Source organism: Amia ocellicauda, chromosome 1 (genome assembly GCF_036373705.1).
Source record: "Amia ocellicauda isolate fAmiCal2 chromosome 1, fAmiCal2.hap1, whole genome shotgun sequence".
Lineage (NCBI taxonomy): Eukaryota > Metazoa > Chordata > Actinopteri > Amiiformes > Amiidae > Amia > Amia ocellicauda.
Genome location: NC_089850.1, coordinates 48219813 through 48239162, shown reverse-complemented (window position 1 = coordinate 48239162; position 19350 = coordinate 48219813). Strand labels below are relative to the sequence as shown.

Genomic DNA, 19350 nt, shown 5'->3' with positions numbered 1-19350 from the left:
GTTTAGTACAGTGAACTCATTGTCATGTTCAAGAAACCAATTTGAAATGATTCGACCTTTGTGACATGGTGCATTATCCTGCTGGAAGTAGCCATCAGAGGATGGGTACATGGTGGTCATAAAGGGATGGACATGGTCAGAAACAATGCTCAGGTAGGCCGTGGCATTTAAACGATGCCCAATTGGCACGAAGGGGCCTAAAGTGTGCCAAGAAAACATCCCCCACACCATTACACCACCACCACCAGCCTGCACAGTGGTAACAAGGCATGATGGATCCATGTTCTCATTCTGTTTACGCCAAATTCTGACTCTACCATCTGAATGTCTCAACAGAAATCGAGACTCATCAGACCAGGCAACATTTTTCCAGTCTTCAACTGTCCAATTTTGGTGAGCTTGTGCAAATTGTAGCCTCTTTTTCCTATTTGTAGTGGAGATTAGTGGTACCCGGTGGGGTCTTCTGCTGTTGTAGCCCATCCGCCTCAAGGTTGTACGTGTTGTGGCTTCACAAATGCTTTGCTGCATACCTCGGTTGTAACGAGTGGTTATTTCAGTCAAAGTTGCTCTTCTATCAGCTTGAATCAGTCGGCCCATTCTCCTCTGACCTCTAGCATCAACAAGGCATTTTCGCCCACAGGACTGCCGCATACTGGATGTTTTTCCCTTTTCACACCATTCTTTGTAAACCCTAGAAATGGTTGTGCGTGAAAATCCCAGTAACTGAGCAGATTGTGAAATACTCAGAGCGGCCCGTCTGGGACCAACAACCATGCCACGCTCAAAATTGCTTAAATCACCTTTCTTTCCCATTCAGACATTCAGTTTGGAGTTCAGGAGATTGTCTTGACCAGGACCACACCCCTAAATGCATTGAAGCAACTGCCATGTGATTGGTTGGTTAGATAATTGCATGAATGAGAAATTGAACAGGTGTTCCTAATAATCCTTTAGGTGAGTGTATATATATATATATAAATGAATCTATATATGAACACTAAAATCTATTTCACACTGCGTTTTGAGGAATAAAACAAGTGATATAAATACGTGTTTACCTCCATGAAGGGGTGTTCTACCTGTGTCACGTCAGGCAGTTACTCTGCACAACTGACACATGTTCCTCTGCAACACCTGAACCCGCTGGCTACAGAGTGACAGAAGCCCTGGCCTCCATATGAATGAACCCAATAGTTTCCACAAAAAATAGAGAATATAAATGAGTGTCATCCTTATATTCAGTAAACCCTTTAATTGTACATGATGTTATCCAGTTTGTGTGAAATCACCTGGGACTCCAGGACTTGTCACGCACTTTTGCGAATCCTCTTTTTATTCAGTCCTTGTACAGAGTTTCATCGTTCTTGAAAATTTTGTGCAGAAAGTGTTTCTCCCAACTTCAGTGTTGAAACAAAATTGTACAAATGGGGACTTTTCCCAAGGGTATCTGGGCTTCTGTGAGCTGTATCACACCTTAATCTAACATTTTCTTGCACTCATGGCGTTTGCTGCAGCACATATATTTTCACATTTCACACACAGCACGCGGCACTCTGCTACTGACGCAAACGACATGCGTATTTCACAGGCATTTGGCCTTTTGAACACTTTTTAAGGACAACAATAGAATGGTTCACATCGAAACAAACCTTTGCAGTTTATTTCCAACTCTTGAAAATAGATGTTCCCCATAGAGCTAGAGATAGCAGGCCTCTCAAGACAAATATCACCAAACTGCACTGCTGTTAGCGTTTAACTCTGCGAATGTATCTTCGCAGGTTTCCTTGAAGCCCTGTCCAGATCTCGCCTTTATAGAGGGTCTTGTTTCTCAATAAAGAGGGGTGTCTGTGGAGGCCTGATCTGGCTCCATATACAGGAGAGCCTAGAGCACAGGTAGAAAATCAGGAAACAAGGATAAACACTTTCTAAAGTGTACACTCACTAAGGTAGGGCAATTATACATGAGAACATCCCAAAATAACATTGGTACAAACAAGCTTGATCAAACCAAGCACAACAACAACCCTGACAACAAGATTTGTTTTGTGTCTGTCAAGAATGTGTTATAATGTGTCTGTCCTGCTGATGCTTATAGAGATAGAGTCCCACAGGCAGGGGGGCCTGCAGTTCAAGCACATTTCACCGGCTGGGCTAGAGCTTGTTCAGTAAAATATCTGAAACCTCAATTGTATCTGTTAAAGCCAACACACCCGTTTTGATTTGCAAGAAGAGATAAGGGGAAAAGATAAGGGAAGGTTTGTTCATTGTTGTTGTTGTTTTTTTATAATATTCCTACCTTATGATGTATTTGCATTGTTCATCAATACTTTTTTCATGGAAGCATTTATCCTCCAATCTAGAACGTTCTTTCATCTTTGATCCCCAGTGTAAGCAAACACAAATCTTCAGTGATAAGGGAAGCATACAGAAAGGATGAAGGCAGTATGGTCTGAATCGGTTATCTACAGATGGGGGAAGAAAAACGTTTTCTTTAAGATAGTCGTTAAAATCATAGATCAGCATGTGAGGGTTAGGGGAATGTGAACTGCCTTTTCGGTACAGCTGTTCTTTGTTTACCATTTCATGTTTTTTCCTTCACTCAGTCTCTCTCCCACAGTGAAAGAGAGCAGGAATCTCAGAAAATCATGATTGCAGACCTTGTCATTTCCCAAAGAAACAAAGCCCAAAGTTCACCATGATAGCTGGGCCATTTTCTTTCTGCTTAATTTAATATTTATGTGCATGAATGTTCCCTCTGTTTAAATTTACTTTGGGATCTCTAACACTTACACTGTAGAATTACAGGCTTGTGTGTTTCTTTGTTTCTAAAGAATGTGATGAATGAGTTCCCAGAGAGAAGAAAAGACCCCTAAGACACACCAATTAGAGTTAGTTATAAAAACAGTTATATATGATTGAAATCATATTAACAATAGAACTAATAATAATAATTGTTATTGTAAAAATAGGATAATTATATAGGTTCTTCTTGGGCATGGCAGCAGAGCAGTTGAAGAGCATGCAAAACTTTCCTCCTTAGAGACTTAAGCTATTTAAAAACAACAGTGAGACACTTACCTGCTATTTGTATCTCTTTTTCTCACTTATGTCACCACCTGGTTCTTCCTCCTCCTCGTATCTCATGTTCTCGCCACATAATACAATGGAGCTCTGAAAAGCATGGTGGGGGCTCTCACTGTGTGAGTGACCTTTGCTCTCCACCACCCCAGGGTTTGCTCAATAGACCTGTCCGAGGGACTGCAGTTTAGTTACAGACAGAGGAAAGTGGTCCAGTATTGTCCAGTCCTTTATAACAGTATCAGAAACAGCATCTTGTTCTCGTATAGTGCTGTGACTTTTTTCAGCGTGGGAGTAATGGGCTGTAGTGGGCTAAAAGTGTGTGAGCCATTATGAAGCCTTACAAAGAATACTCTGAATTGGCTGGAGCAATGGAGAGGGCTGTTAGACACCGGGAGAATGGAAAATGTGATTGTAGGTGTGACCAACAGCTTTACTGTCAGAGGAACACATTAGCTGCACAGAAGAGAGCAGCTGCGCAGGCTTTCCATAGTCAAGACTCGGTGATACAAATGTTGTACTTATTGTGACAAAGAAAATCTATGGAAATAAGCATTTTGTAACCTGTACTGTGTTTTGTTTGTTTTATAAATTACTGTTTTTTTTCATTGTTTTCTGTCACTTTTCGTTTTGGTTTGTTTGTTTTTTATATATATTCATGTCCAATGCCTGGTTAATTTTTCTTTTATTCCAGCCCCTCCTGTGTTTTGTGTTTGAATCTCCCCTCTGTGCTTGGAACTGTGGGAGAGAATCTTCCAATCCTGTAAAAACAAAAACTTACAATCGTGGTGAAAAGTCTGTGAAGACTGATGTGTATTAAATGCTCTTTTTTTAAATAAAGGTGAAAAATTTCAGGCATGAATTGTTTTATTTATTATTTCAGTTATGGTCCTCCCCACGCTTAAATGGAAAAAACAGAAAAATGTTATCTTAGAAAAACATCTTTAATTCCCTTTAAATCTGACAAAAACAATGAAAATATAAAATATAAACCCTGAACAAAACCTTTGTTTTCTGTGTGTCCTCAGTCACAACACCCTTTTAATTGCAACAAATCAATATGTCCACAGTTAAAATGAGAGGAGTGTTACTGCATGTTTGGATAGGAAAGGCAGAGAGAGAGAGAGAGCAGTTATCTGCTACTGTGTCTCTTTGCCTGTGCTATAAATAAGGAAGGAGAGTGAGTAAACATGCCAAATTCCCTGATATCAAGCAGCTCTTGAAAACTGTCCAATTAAATGGAAACAACCCAAGGCAGTGATAAAGGCCTAATCCGCCTTCTGAAAAGTGCTGACAGTCGCAAACTGGGGATCTGCGCTTTGTATGCTGACCCCCACCACCAGAAGAGCTCTGTCCTGTGTGGGGGTCCGTTTCCTGAGGGACTAGCACTGACACTGAGGGGGGCTGGTGGGGGGAGGAAGACCTACAGTGCTGATGTGTTCAGTGTGGGGTTTGCCCCAAAAAAGAAGCATAGCTGAAACACAGTATGAACAAAAAAATATATAATTGGCTTTACCACATACAAGAGGCCTGTCTAATAAACAGCATGTGCTAATTACTGATTTGCTTTGAACCGGCTGTGGCAGTAAGCACAGCGCACTGGCTCTGAGAGCCACGCAGGGTTGTAGTTAGGCTGGTGCGGTGAGACCTTGCTCTGTGAATCCACCCTGGCCGCTGCCTGGATGTGTGAGCAGTCTGGGGGGAGAGGAGGCAAGCCGTGTGCTGCAGAGTGACCAGCGTGACCCAGGTGTAATAGGGGGCTGTTTGCTCTGATTTGATTTCATTCCTCTTCAAAAACTAATCAGCCACAGTCATGGGCACCTTTCATTGGTGTTACTCAGTGTGCGTTAGATTAGGGAGCGTGCTAAAGCCCTTTAGCCAGACAAGGCCGAGGTGGGGAGGGGTCAGCTGTGAAAGCAGTGAACTCACTCAGAGCTATTTAACACTGATTGTGGTCGAATTGAAGAGTGTTCATCTGTGTGTCCCTGTGTGTGTAGGTGGATAGAGTGTGTGTAGGTGTTTGCATGAGTCTGTGTCTGTGTGTATATATATATATATATATATATATATATATATGTGTGTGTGTGTGTGTGTGTGTGTGCATATCATTCCCACAACAGAATCCCAAAGAGATACCTGACTCAGTTACTGTATTGGTCCATAACAGCAATCTTCTATAAAAGAGTCTAGTCCAATTCTCCTAATGTGTCTCCTGCTAAAGGTTAATGAAGGTTCTAATGAAATTATATCAGGACGTCTCTTTGTAGGGCCTGGCTCTAAACACAGTGCTTTCTTTTGCTTAGTCTTTGTTTGATGCCCAGATCATCGTTGTTGTACTGAAAGCTGAACTATCAATTATTTAATTGAACTAATTATTATATTTCTTAGAAAACTTACAATTGTTGCAGTATATCACATTGTTTAGACATTGTTTGTACTGGAGCAATCTAGGTACAGTGTCTTGCTAGGGCTCTAAATTATTATTGGTAATTTAGATATTTTTTTAATGGTTTCTATCTTGGAAACTTGGTAGATTTTGTGTTACCTGTAGTGTTAGTAGCATTGTGTCTGCAGTATCTGAAACCCAAACAGAGGGTGTGATCATACACATTATCTCAGTTAAGGGATGAAGGAGTTAAATTATTTTACTCAGCAATTAACAAGACATCATTGTCCAAGTGCCCAGGACTGGAACTCTTGTTCCAGCCAGAATCCAAAGACTGTGGTACAAGTACCCAGATTATAGATAATCTATTCATAAACAGAATTAAAAACAAGGGCATGATTCAATGATTCATCATGTATTAAGAAGTTAACAGTTAATGTGTTGTACATGATGTCTTGGATTTGTCTAGTGCTGTGCATTAGCTCTAATGAGCTCCAAGCAATTAATTATATGTATTCATTACATCGAGATCACACAGTGACTCACAACCTAAATGATTTCATGTTTCAATTGCTGGTGAGCCTGTGTTCCCTGTGCCTCTGTGGAGCCCTGCATCAACATGAGCAAGAGAACAAACAGCTGAAAAGTTTGTGCAGCATCTGCCCTCTCAGTGCAGCCACCAGTGCAGAGCTGCAGAGAGAGACTGTGTTCAATGCAAAGAGGAGAGAGAGGACAGAGGCCCATTAGTTAACTCCTCTGAATGAGTCATCTTTCTCTAAGGGGGAGGAAGATGGGGTAACAGTTTACAGGTGAGCAGTCTTTGGGGGGCAGTGGGTGCACAGTTTTTCCCACCCAACTCATCCCGTACTGGTTTGAAGGCTCGGTGAACAGTCTTTGGAAATATGAGCTGGCTGATTTCTGAAATGAAATGCAGCGAGGGCACTAATAAAACATAAGCCTCCTGCACAGCTCTCATGAACTTATCACATCTTTCGGAAAGGGGACTTTTGAGCAGTGAGAAGATGAAGAGAAGCACTTCTAAAAAATCATCAGGATCCCCAGGAGTTGAGATGATTCAGAAAACATCAAGTCTCGAGTGTAAATCCAAGGTTATTGGCTTTGCAGAGCTATTTTTTTGAGTTTCTATAAGGCATGTTTGAAATGGATATATGTTCTATAAGAAAAGTCTTTAAAGTGTATATAAAAAATATGTATTTATATTTTTCTCCTAAGGGAATAAACTGCAGTAATAGGTTGAAATTAAACCTATGTCTGTACCACCCCCCCTGCGATTTAAGGTGAACTGGTTCTGCTGCACTTTTTGAATGTGGAGGCTGTTTATTTTCCACCAGGTTCTTTTATATTATTAGTACTGCATTAATTTACTGTGGGCTGGGGTGAGTGTCTTATCAAGTCTTTTTCAGAGACAGCAATTTTCCAAAACATGTTGCTTTCTTGAAGCAATTTTAAAAAGGCAGCAAAGTTAAAATGGAAGGTGTCAGAGTTTGCAATCCGGAGCCTGTAGTGTGTAGTGGAGGGGAGCAGGGTGGAGGTGCTGTAATTGACTCCTGTCTGGGTGGATGTTCAGGGTCTGCTCTTTACTCAGATGCTACCTCCCCCAGCAGGCAGACAGTAGCTGGGGACCAGCCTTTGAAAACGCATTGACCTCAGGCACAGATTACTGAATGCCTTCACACAAGCATTGCTGGCCCATTAACAGGGGTGATTTGGCACAAAGTAAGAGGAACCCGCTTCATACAGAGGGGATTGCACTAGCACCTGCTTAAATCAACAGACAAACAATAGGCAGTCTTTTCCTAAAGACTTTGGAAGCCCACTCTTGACTGTCAGCCGGAGTAAACGGCAGGAAGAGATTCATGACAGAGATTTGGGAAGGTCGTGTTACTGAGTATTTTACAGCAGTGGGGTTGGTTTAGTTTGTGTTTGCCATTCATTTGATATTTATTTTAATCTTTTCTTTGTGTGTGTGTGATTTGTATTGGCAAGTATTGTTGTTGCAGCAAACAAGCTTTTTGTGTGTATATTTGTGTACTATAGCTCCTGTCCTAAGCTCCACCTTCTGTAGCTAGAAACCCCCCTCAGCCTCCTTCCCTGGTGTTCTGCATGAGAAGTGGCTATTTTAAGCTCCAGGTCTTAGTAATTAATGTTCTACCCACCTGTCCATACATTCATGTGTGAATATGAATGGTCACGCAGTTGGGATAAATTCTGAGAGGAAGTCATTTCAAAGAAAATCCCAAATGCCATCCTTGACTTGCCAAGATGTTTATCTCCACTTGAACTGGGAGATATAGTTTGCAATGCAAATTAGCATTAAAGAACACATTCTTTATGGCTCTAACAGAAGGAAAAAGACTCTGGAATGAACACTGATATCCTTTCCTTGTTCAAAGATATATGCCATTTTGTGTTTTGTTTTCTCGTTGCTTCTGTGTTGATTAACGGGAGGCATTTTATGACTTTGTGTAAACGGGAGCTTTAGCTCAGAACAGCTAATCATAAAAAAGCATTTTAAAGTGTCTTTAAATAGAGCTGCTATGTTGATGAATACTGTTCTGCTCTCAGCAGTTGGTAAAAGAAATCCAGCACTCCTCATTATGAATGACAAATCAAGAGGAATAAATGTTTTACAATTACACCTGCGTTCAGACAGCAGGAATCCTAACTGGCCAAACACACTGATGTGATGGATTCAGATTTTATAATGTGCCGATTTTGTATTTATTTACTTACACAGCCAGGCAATTAACCCCATTGAAACCAGAGACTCATTTACAAAAGTGCTGCAGTGGAAATTGCTCATGTAAGTGTTCTTGTCCCTCTTACTGAGGATTATTGCATATTGGAGGCTGCAGGTGAGGACCTTTCATTTCATTTCTGCAGCAATCTGATCTGGACTTGAACCCAGCATGTCACAAATGTCCCCTTCTCATCTCATCTCATCTCATCTCATCTGCTACTTGTTTTTAGAAAATAGCTTGAAGTAGAACACATACCTGGCCAAGGTGAAATACAAAGGAATGCCTGTTTCAATCTGTTTGAGAATGCGAGTCTCTTACTAATACTGGCCAGGTCATGTCCATGAAAACAACAATGGGATGTCCAGATGGCTGAACACTAAGCTAACATTTTGACATCAAACACCTCAGTGCACACGGAAGACAGGTGAAGTTACATGTATGCATTGGAAAGAGCTGTGAAAAGCCTAAAGTGCTTTAGACAGTGTCTGTCATAATAAAGTGCCACCTAATCATTCACACAGAATTCACACATGTCACAGTGAAGCTAGAATAGCAATGTATGTTCAAAACAGCACTTGCTTAATGGAAGGTATACAAGGTTAGGATAGACTGGACCAAAGTCTTCCAACTTCAGATTTGATTCATTACCCATCAATAAGCCAGAAAATGCTTTGAGTGCAAAGTGTTCTACACCTCGTTGATACTTTGAATTTGTATTAATGCAGACTAAGCATCTCAGATCATATGTTCTTTATTTATTGATTGCTTATTCGACACTTCAGGTTTAAAAATCTCTTTTTCTTTTCTTCCAAGAAATAGTTAATTATTTGTGTGCGATTGCCACCCAGTGTTAGTGCATTGGTGAGAGAATATTATAGAAGAGTATATATTACTGCACATCCTGGACAAGCACAGAGAAGATATATCTTTAATTAGTGACGGGCTTATTGATTTATGGCTCTGGGAAATGGCTCTTCAAGACGTTAAAATAAATAAATAAATAAACAAACAAACAGTAGCTGGAGAAAAGGCAATACAATATATATTTTCAGTAGAACTTCTGAATTCTTACCCTCCCATGTGTGGTAGATTACAATGACTCTGTTCCCCTTGCCCCCACCTCCTTTCCCTATATTAATGGAATGAGCCAAAGTGCTTCCTGTTTGGAGATTTTGGTCCTTTCTAGAATGGAGCTGTTGTTGTACAAGACCATGTTCCAGAATACCTGAGAAGGTCAGTGGGCTATCTGAGCAATACTCCTGGCAATTTGTATATCTGAATGGTTTTGCATAAACCCTCCTCTCACCAGGTCAGGCAGGTGGCCTGTATTGAATATTAAACCTCCTTGGAAATTGCAAGTGTTGCTTAATGAGTCCTAATGCTAACAGCCTAATGCTAACAGCCTATTGTTAGTTAATGACATATTGATACTGCTAATAATGGTACTAATACTTCTAATGACAATAATACATGCATTTCGAAATGTATGTATTTATTTGAAAATAATGTGCTACTTGTATTATGTTAATGAATGTTACAACACCTTAATTAACATATTCTATCAATGGAGGCTTACTCAGCACTACTCTCTGTCAGAGGGGAAATCTGATCAGTACTACTGATTTGATTAGGGAGAGTCTGTGCTGCAGATTAGCAAAATATATTCAGTAACAGGAAAATAAGCTCATTACAAATATGATAACTACATTGCTATATTTTTTTAATTAAAGACTGCTGTACTGTACTATTCTACTACTACTACTACTACTACTTCTACTACTTCTACAACTACTACTACTACTACTACTACTACTACTACTATTAATAATAATAATACAGCTGTGATACTATTATATTCAAATGTAGGTTCGTAGTCCCTAGTGTACACCCAGAATTGTTGCATAAATAGATTCCACTCTGATCTGCAGATGAGATTTCCTGATGGTCCTTTATTGCCATTGTGGCAAAGACTAGTAGATATTGGTCTGCAATGGAAGCGCTCTGTGGCCCAGTGTGCACTCAGTGGAGTACAGCCCGACAGGAAGAGGAATGTGAGGCTTGACGTGACTGTTAATATGACCTTCTGGATATGGAGTGGAGTGCCCTTTATTCCCACTGCTGTCAATCTCGCCCTCCCACTGCGCAATAAATACCTTGATTCTGTCTTTAATCAGGGATTTCCCATTGAGGCTGAGTAAATGCTTTACCTGAAATATTGTGGAGATCATTTCCTTTTAACGTTCTGGCCAAGGATGACAATTGTATCTCGGGAAAAGAGCACCTGGCCATGATAAGTAAGCAAGGGCCATTATTTATAAACTGGTTGTATTTATTTATTTTAACTTTATTCATGTGTTTAACCTTTTCATTAAGTACTGACATTTTAAAATCACCTCTGGTCCTTAAACTTGAATTGTTTGTGACCTTTGGAGATTTACAGAGCGGAAATGTGTTGGTCATACCAGTTCCAAATAAATAACATGATTCATGATAGTCATAGTCATAATTATATGACTGTCAATGCATTTTGATTGTATTGAAGCTACTATCTAGAAGAAGGGCTCAGAATCAACAGTAATCAGATGGGTGCAAGGCCATGCGTGTCTCCTGTCAGTAAGGTCTCTGCGGAGAGGGTCTGAGAAATTAATGTGTTTTAGCTCTCCTCCACATCGTTTCTTCATAGGAGTCAGTGACAGAAAGGCAGCTGGTTATAGATTTAAGATGTAAGTATAATAAACTCAGCTTTGTGGCATTAAAATTACATTAAGTAATTCACTACGGGTTATATTTTGGTCTGGGTGAGGGTTCCCAGTAAAAATCTGTTGAAGTGTGGGTTGTGTGTTTGCTGACTAAACAGAATCGGCTGTAGATTTGAATGGGCTTCACTTGAAATTTTGATAGTGGCTAGGGTTGGGGTTCAGACCTGTTGTTGGGGCTACAAATGGGCAGGTAACCTGGAAACCTTGAACTAGCAAAGCTTTAATTAGGGAAACAGATGGAGGTAAGTATGGCCTTACGGTTACATTTAGGTTGTTTGGACAGCATTATTAATTAGGGACGCAGTGTAGGTGTGCATCAGTTGGCCTCTGGATTTAGGATGCCCTTGGATTGTGTAAAGCTCGGAGATTGGGGATCAGGACTCTCTGGTGGTAGCAGTCTTTTACTCACAGTGGAGGGGGGGCCTTGAGCAGGAAGCTGTCTGCAATCTAGGCTATAACTCAGAATGACTTTCCAAGGGCTAGCCACACCAGCAAGTGGAATTCAATTACTATTCTCTCACAGGAGAATGTTTTGAGAACAAAATACAGTAAATCTCAAACTGGGCCTTTGTGCGTCCCTGTAATGGTCAACAAATACCACACACAGCACAATGATATGTTTAGTAAATGCAAAGTCTGTGTTAGGTAAACATGTGATTGTGTGAAAGAAAATGAGTCATTGTATTATTGTTTGTTGATATAAACTCAAGAAGAAAAGTTTGTTTCCCTCTCAGAAAGTCCCATTGTTACTCTGTTGTCGGTTCTTCCAAATATGTGTCGGTGTATAAATAACCGGACAAATAAAAAGCCCTTTTAATTTGTTAAGCAAACAAAGGCTGCATGTCTTTTTTTTTTACAATTTAAGAAACAAAGCTTGCCTCCTCAGTTGCAGTATTTCGCATAGGCCTGGCCCATCCTCTGGACTGCACTGCTTGCTTCCCAGCTGTCACTCAGGCTGCAAGAGAGCCCCCAACACAGAGGGGAAAGCGAGACATTGGGCTCTGCAGTCAGCTGAAGTAATGGTGGCCCATATGGGGTGACACCTGTGGACATGTCTGCTAAACGGATGCACTCCGAGCCCTGGCATGGCGCCTGTAGCTTTGACACCGAGGTCACTAGAGCAGATGGACTTCACGCCTTCAACCAAGACATGAGAGAAGAGTCACATTCCAGATGGAAAAGGTGTTCCCACTCCTCTGAGCTGAAAGACATGAGGGCCCCGGTCAGTCAGTCAGTCTGTGGCTGCATTTAAGAGTCAAGGATTTTCTACAGAGAATGGCTCTATAATCCCTGGAATATGAGTTTGATTTTTACAGACTGAGCACCATGAGGTCAGATTTTTAATACTATATGATTAGGGATCACAGTTGGTAATTAAAAGCTTTGCAATAGTTATCTGTATCTCAGCCACAGAGTGACTGAAGAGTAATAGTACCACTTGGTAATGCTAAACAACAAAGGAAGAATGTATGCAAGACCAAATCTCCCTTTCTGAAACAAATATAAATAAATAAAACTGTGGTCTGCATAACAGGAATATTCAAACAAACTGAGCGAGTTCATAAACACCATACAAGTGCTGGCTGTTGAGATGTGGACGGAGGGCTGGAAGGCTGTTTATTTTTGCAGTGAATCAGGCAGGCGTGATTAATTATAGCCTGACTATGTTGTGTATGCTTAAAAGGCTCAGTGGGAATCTGTGTTAAAATTACAGTATTTCCTTGTTAATGCCAAATGAAGTGTAGTCTTAGGCCAGAGTGGGCAGTGTGTAGCATGCTGTATCGCAGTGCCAGGCTTCCTGAGGTAAGGTAATGCACAGCAGATCAGCAATTGGCACGGTGTAGTAAATCGATCTCTCTTGTCAGAATAACCTGTTTAACTACAGCGCTGTTTCGGGTATTTAGGGATCCTGTTTGTAATCAGGCTTTGTAAGAGATGCACACAATTAAAAACACATAAATAAATAAGTAGAGGTGTGAGAACAGATGAACCTGCAGTAGGCAGACCAGGAACAGGCTTAACTTCAGGATGCAATGGAGAAACCTGCGATTAACTGGCAGATCATGACATAGGTCTGCAATTTACATACACTTTTATCATACTTTGAAGGGGAAATATTTCATCCCTAAAATAGTGAGTTTATATGCACTCATGTGTTAGTAGGAGACTATCAGTAAAGAATCTGTTATTTTCCAGTTCCAATCTATCATTTTAGTCACTTAAAATGTAAACGTGTGACCGTTATCACAATCACTGCTGCTGTAAATACCCCGAAGGAGAGTTGAAGGATGTGATGGTTCAACACTTACTGGCTAGCAGAAAAGACTACAGCTACCAGAGCATGGGAGTTGTCTTCCTGCAGCAGCCAGGGTGACAACTTGTTGTGTGACCGTATGGGTCCATGTTCACTGTTCATTGAGTCCAGAAGTTGACTCTTTGGCAATGATGTGAATAATACCTGATTCAAATGTTAATTTCTGTAATGTTAATTTGATTTTTTAAAGACAATTGCTGCCAGAGTTTGTGTAAACTTTTATAAGGCTAGCTAATGTGACCTTTTCAGTCTCCCAATTGCTTATGAGCCTCAAGTGTGTCTGCATAACGAACAGCTTTATGATGGCAGAGGGGGTGGGTGTCGCACAGAATGCCATGACGCAGTTATCAAAACCTCAAGCCTTCAAAGCCTGGGAGCTCTGAAATCATAAACCTCTTAATTTGTAGAAGTTGCTGACCAGACATAAATGCCAGGACAAGAAAAATCATGGGTTTCACTTTAACACTCAACAGACATTTTGCTCTGTTTGAAATCTGTATTATTCCCCTACGCCTATCGTATAAGATGTTCAGTGTGTCGTGCGTGTTGTGAAACAGCTGTGCAAGCTCAGCGACAGGATTTTTTTTTTTTTTTTTCCTCCACGAAGGATACTGTGGCTGATTGTACTAAATCTCTGTGCAAGTAGTTGTCAGGGCTGTTGTCCTAAATGTGCAAAATAATAACTGTTTTCCTCAGCATTGTGAAGGCTACAGAACACCAAGATGACACTATTTTGGATGTTACATGACTATAAAAAAAAAGTGATAGATAGGTAGGTAAATAGGGGAAGTGACCCAAATAAGCCCACGTACCATATAAGCCCACTTGTTATTTTATTTTGAAATACAAAAAAGACAGGACATTTTAGAAGGATGATCTATTTCAGAGCAAATGCACAAAGTTGTTACTGTTATGTTACTTTTTTTTATCACATTTTTCGTTCTTATGTATGACTGTGCTGCCACTGTGCAGCATCATTTTTAGAAGTCACCCCAAAACTTTGCTTTATGAGGGGCCCGCCCAAGAAGCCATTTTTCTGGAATTTGCTGACCAAATTTGGTGAATATTGATATAAGATATTATAAAATTAAGAGATTAATAAATCAATTGAAACCTTATATGATGAATTTTCTTGGTATTTAAAAGCACTATTTTGTATTTGAAGATATAGATTTCATGAGTTTCGGGAGCTAGCATGGGACACTGACAGAATGATGGTCACACAGATATATGCAGTAGAACAACAAAAAATAAGAAAAACTGTTGATGACCATAGTAAATCAAAACATTTTAGAAGCTTCTTCAGATAAAACAATATTTAATGTTCTATCAATTATTATAATCTTAAAATGTAATTGTTTTTGTCATATGGGCTTAAAAGGAACAGCGATCTTGAATAGCCTATTACCACTATTAGCAGAATAATTATTGAATTTGTTCTACCAACAACAATAAACATGGTCTAAGTTGTAAAGAATAATGCATTTTAATTATTATAAAGATATTACATGTTTACATCAACTCTGTATAAAATTATTGAGGTTAATTTCCCATGGATCACTGTTATTCTTAATAAGCCCACTAAACACAGAACCCATTGTATCTCATATTAAAAAAGCCTTACATTAATTAATATTACTCAGAATACATCCTTTTCATTCATGAACTTAACTACTTACTTTATTTTCATTATGGGGACAAAATGGGTAGGCAGAGAAACAATTATACTGTTTTATTGTTTGTAGTATTTTACATTACATATAAAAACAATTCAAAATTTTAATACTTATGATTAAAAACTTTTTAAGATCAATTCTTAAAATCACTTAACATTTTTAAAATCTTTGTGATTTAACAAAATCAAAAAAACTTCAAATAAACAAGTGCACAAAACAACAAAACAAGAGTGATTAAAGCAAAAACTGCTACCAACATAAAAGTCAAATACATTGAAAATAACTGAAAATGCACTGGACAAAATAAAGAAACAATTAAAAAGGAAAAAATAAAAAACAAACAAAAAAGGTCCAATGCATTTAAAATTAAATCCAAAACAGACAATGTATTTGACAAAAAAATAAAACAAAACTAAACCAAAAAAACCCTAAACAATTTGTGTTTTAAAAACAACGAAATCTTTAAAAACAGTTAAAAATTCATTCTTAAAAATCATTTTACAAGCAATCATTCATAAAAGGTTAAAAGATCTTGGACTCGGGCTCCAGCAGGGGGAACTGACCGTCCCCGGAGGTGGGTCCCATCATGTGATCCTGAACTCCCCCAGATCTTGTATATGCCAGTTCTTATAGGCTTCCTCCTTGCCCCTCTGATGGACCTCCAGATTGACGTAGTCCCTCACGAGCACCATGCCCCTCCGCGCGATGACAAACGGGTCCAGCTCCTGCTTATTGAATAGACAGATATTCCGTCCCTCCCACAGGGCCTGCTTCACTGCGCAGACGACACGCCACCAGCACCTCAGGGTGGAAGATGTAAGATGTTAGTCCCCTGGCAGGACCGTATAAGATCTGCTGGGCGGTCGCCCGCGCAGGACCGGCAAACCTGTGGAGGAACGGAGAAAACAGGAGCCAGACCCTGTAGGCGGAGGGGCACTCACTAAAGATGTGAGCCTCTGTCTCCTTCCCCAGGCAACCCTTATAGGGGCAGGTGTCATAAGGAGCTATGCCCCTTCTGTGCATGAACACTCGGGTGGGGAGACACCGACTCACAGCCATCCAGGAGACATCTTTCTGCGTATTCGTGAGGCAAACGTGCATAGCGTTAGTCCAGATAAACCGGCAGGTTTCGGGAGGGAAATCTTCTATCCGGCTGGTCTCCTGGGTAGATCTCATCTGGCTACAGATGGTCTTATAATCCCAGGAGGCCAGCACGACTTTATGGAGGCCTACTTCGAGCGCAAAGGCTCGGAGTGCCCTGTAGAACGGCGGGGGATCCCACGAGTGCGGCCTGGTGTTATCCATGGCGCAGAGGCCGAATGGTCTCAGGCTGCTGGCAAAATAAAAGCGGTTCATGAAACTCACTTTCTTGCCAGCAGCCTGGATGTTCTTGACCACATAGGCCAGCCCCTGCGCCTTTATCAGCCGCACAATGTCCGGGACCCCCCTGCCTCCATCCAGGGTACCCTTCACCATCTGCACTCTTTTCAGCCTCTCCATTTTGCTCCCCCAGAAAAACCGAAATATAATTCGGGTCACTAGTTTTGTGATGACCTTGTCTGGGGGGAAGATCATTCCTATGTAGAGGAATATCGGGAAGAGGATGGCCTTTACGACCAGCACCTTACCAGCCATCGTCAAGGTCCTTGTGCTCCAGCCGTGGATCTTCTTTTGGACCTTAGATATGGCCTCCTCCCAGCTCCGGGTGCCCGTGTTGGTCCCGTCGATCGTGATCCCCAGAACCTTGATAAACGGCTTCACAGGGAACACGGTCGACGGGCCCCGGCCGACAGGCCATGCCCTGGAGAGGTAGACCTCGCTCTTGGCCTTGTTGACAGCGGCCCCCGTAGCCCTGCAGAAGCCGTCCAGCAGTTCCTCGACCCTGGCCACGGACGGAGCGTCCATGCAAACCACGGCCACGTCGTCCATGTAGGCCAGGGCCTTCAGTTGCTCTCCGCCGGAACCCGGGAGATGGAAACCTGTCACCCGGACGTCCCGGCGGATCGCCTGCATGAACGGCTCCAGACAGAGGACGTACAGCAGGGCCGACAGGGGACAACCCTGCCGGACCCCCGACCTGACCGGAAATGGTTCAGTCAGGTGGCGGTTCACAAGGACCCTGCTGCTTAGACCGCTGTAAATGATCTTAACCCATTTCCTCAGGCCAAGAGCGAGACCCATCCTCTCCATAACGAGCTGCAGGTATTCGTGGCCCACTCTATCGAAGGCTTTCTCCTGGTCCATGCTGATTAGGACCAGGGGAAGCCCTCTCTCTTTCGAGTAGACCACGACATCCCTGAGCAGCATGGCGTTGTCGGCCGCCGATCTCCCCCGGGCACCACAGACCTGGTCGGGACCCACGACTTGAGGGAGTGGCCGCTGCAGCCGGAGCGTCAGTGCTTTGGCCAGTATCTTGTAGTCGGTGCACAGGAGGCTGACCTTCTTGTGAAGAAGGGAGAGGATACTCTTCTTCATAGAAGGGGCCAATATACCCTCTCTGTACATCGACCCCAAGACCTGGACCAGATCTTCTTTAAGAACCTCCCAAAAGATCTTATAGAACTCAGCAGGGATCCCGTCGGGACCCGGTGTCCTTCCAGAGTTAAGACTCTTTATCACCTGGGAGAGTTCAGTGGTGGTGATCTCTGGATCCTCCTCCTCCTCCTCGTCCCCCTCATTGCGGGACTCCAACAGGGACAGAAAGTGATGGATCAGATTTTGATCCACCACCTTCTGATCATACAACTCCCTGTAGAAATCCCGCACCACTGTCTCAACAGCCTCTCTGCCCTCCACCTCTTGCCCCGAGGAGTCGATCATGGAGGACATTGCAGGCCGCCTCTCCTTCGTTTTCTTGAAGAAGAAGCGGCTGCATTTCTCATCGTCCTCCATGATGCGGACCCTGGAAAGGACCTTGATCTTCTCTTGCTCCTCCCGATAGAGAAACAATTATAGGGGCTGCAATAACATGATGGAAGCTTGCTCTAAAATTCGTGCAGATCACGGATGGACAGAGACAGAGAAGCTGTTTTTGCCAAAGATCTCTGATCTCTGGGACTGCCAAGAGTTTTAATTTTTGACAGTCATGCCTCAGATATTTCCCTGGCACTTGTGACCAAGGCCAAAGGGTTGTGCTTCTCCGGCTCCCATCTCACCTCACCCACATTCTCCAGCCACTGGACAAGACAGTGTTTGGTGAAGTCAAAAATAAGGATGTACCAATATGCAAATTCTGGACCGATACCAATACCCAATATCCAAAATTTTCCTATTATTTATTGACCTATAGAACGAGAGCAGATCCAGGGGGAATAGAACAAATCGGATGCTTAGTTAGACGCAACAAAAGCCGCACCATCAGACAGAATTTGCATTTTGGATATTGGGTATTGGTATCGGTCCAGAATTTGCATATTGGTTCATCCTTATTTTTGTAAGGGCAGAAATATCGGCCATTTTAAAGCAATGGGCCAGTAGCCGATATCATAATGTTTTGCCATAACGTCCCAATACCAAGCTGTGGCCGATCGGTCGGTGCATCCCTAGTCACGAGGTATTGGAGGAAAGAACTGTGCTGCCATTCCCGTGTTAATTCCCGGAATTCCCTGCGAAACTTGATGTGCTTTCTGCAGTTCTCAAGCCAGAAAACATCATCAGTGGCTTTGAGAGCACTGGAATATTCCCTGTGAGCCAGAGCCGGGTGGACAGACAAGTGTCCACAAATCATGCTTCTTTTTCTGAAGCACCTGTGCAGACTTCCACAGCCCCAACAGCCCCGGCCCCAACCCCAACAACCAGCACACCAGCAGAGCAAACAAGTGCAACAATTCCATGTGATGGAAATTAGTCTCAGATAATATAAAAATACAATTTTAATTGGTTAGGTTGGATTTTTGAGGTCTGAATTCAATAATCTATAATATATTAAGTGTTTAATCAATACAATTTGAAGTATTTACTGTTAAAACTATTGTGGGCTTATTTGGGACACATGTGGGCTTAAAGGGTACATATGTACCTTATAAGCCCACTCTGGACTTTTCACTTTTGCAATTAAATAAGTTAATTGAATTAGTCAATTTATGACAAAATCTACCACAAGTGTTTAGATGAGAGATTAATCTTTGATTTAAGTGAATACCCACTTTTTTGTGAAGAAACTCACATATTTATAAGAAAACATGTAAAACTCCAAAGATCTCCAAAGAGGTGTTTGTCGGAAAGGTGTGTGTGTCTCTTGAAGTTTTGATTTGTGTGACTGAAGACAGCAGCCCTTTGAAACGCCAGGCTGCTGCCCAAGCCCAGCTACCACAACAATGGTGACAGGCTTTAATCATGTGTTATTGCCAATAAAAATGTCAGGGTAATATGGATA

At 41.7% G+C, this 19350-nt stretch overlaps 1 protein-coding gene across 2 annotated transcripts in view; it reads left to right on the top strand.

The window, feature by feature from the left end:
* The window catches only part of nectin1a (nectin cell adhesion molecule 1a), a 180940-nt gene that overhangs the window by 93280 nt on the left and 68310 nt on the right, over positions 1-19350 (top strand). The gene's annotated exons all lie outside the window — the stretch shown is intronic.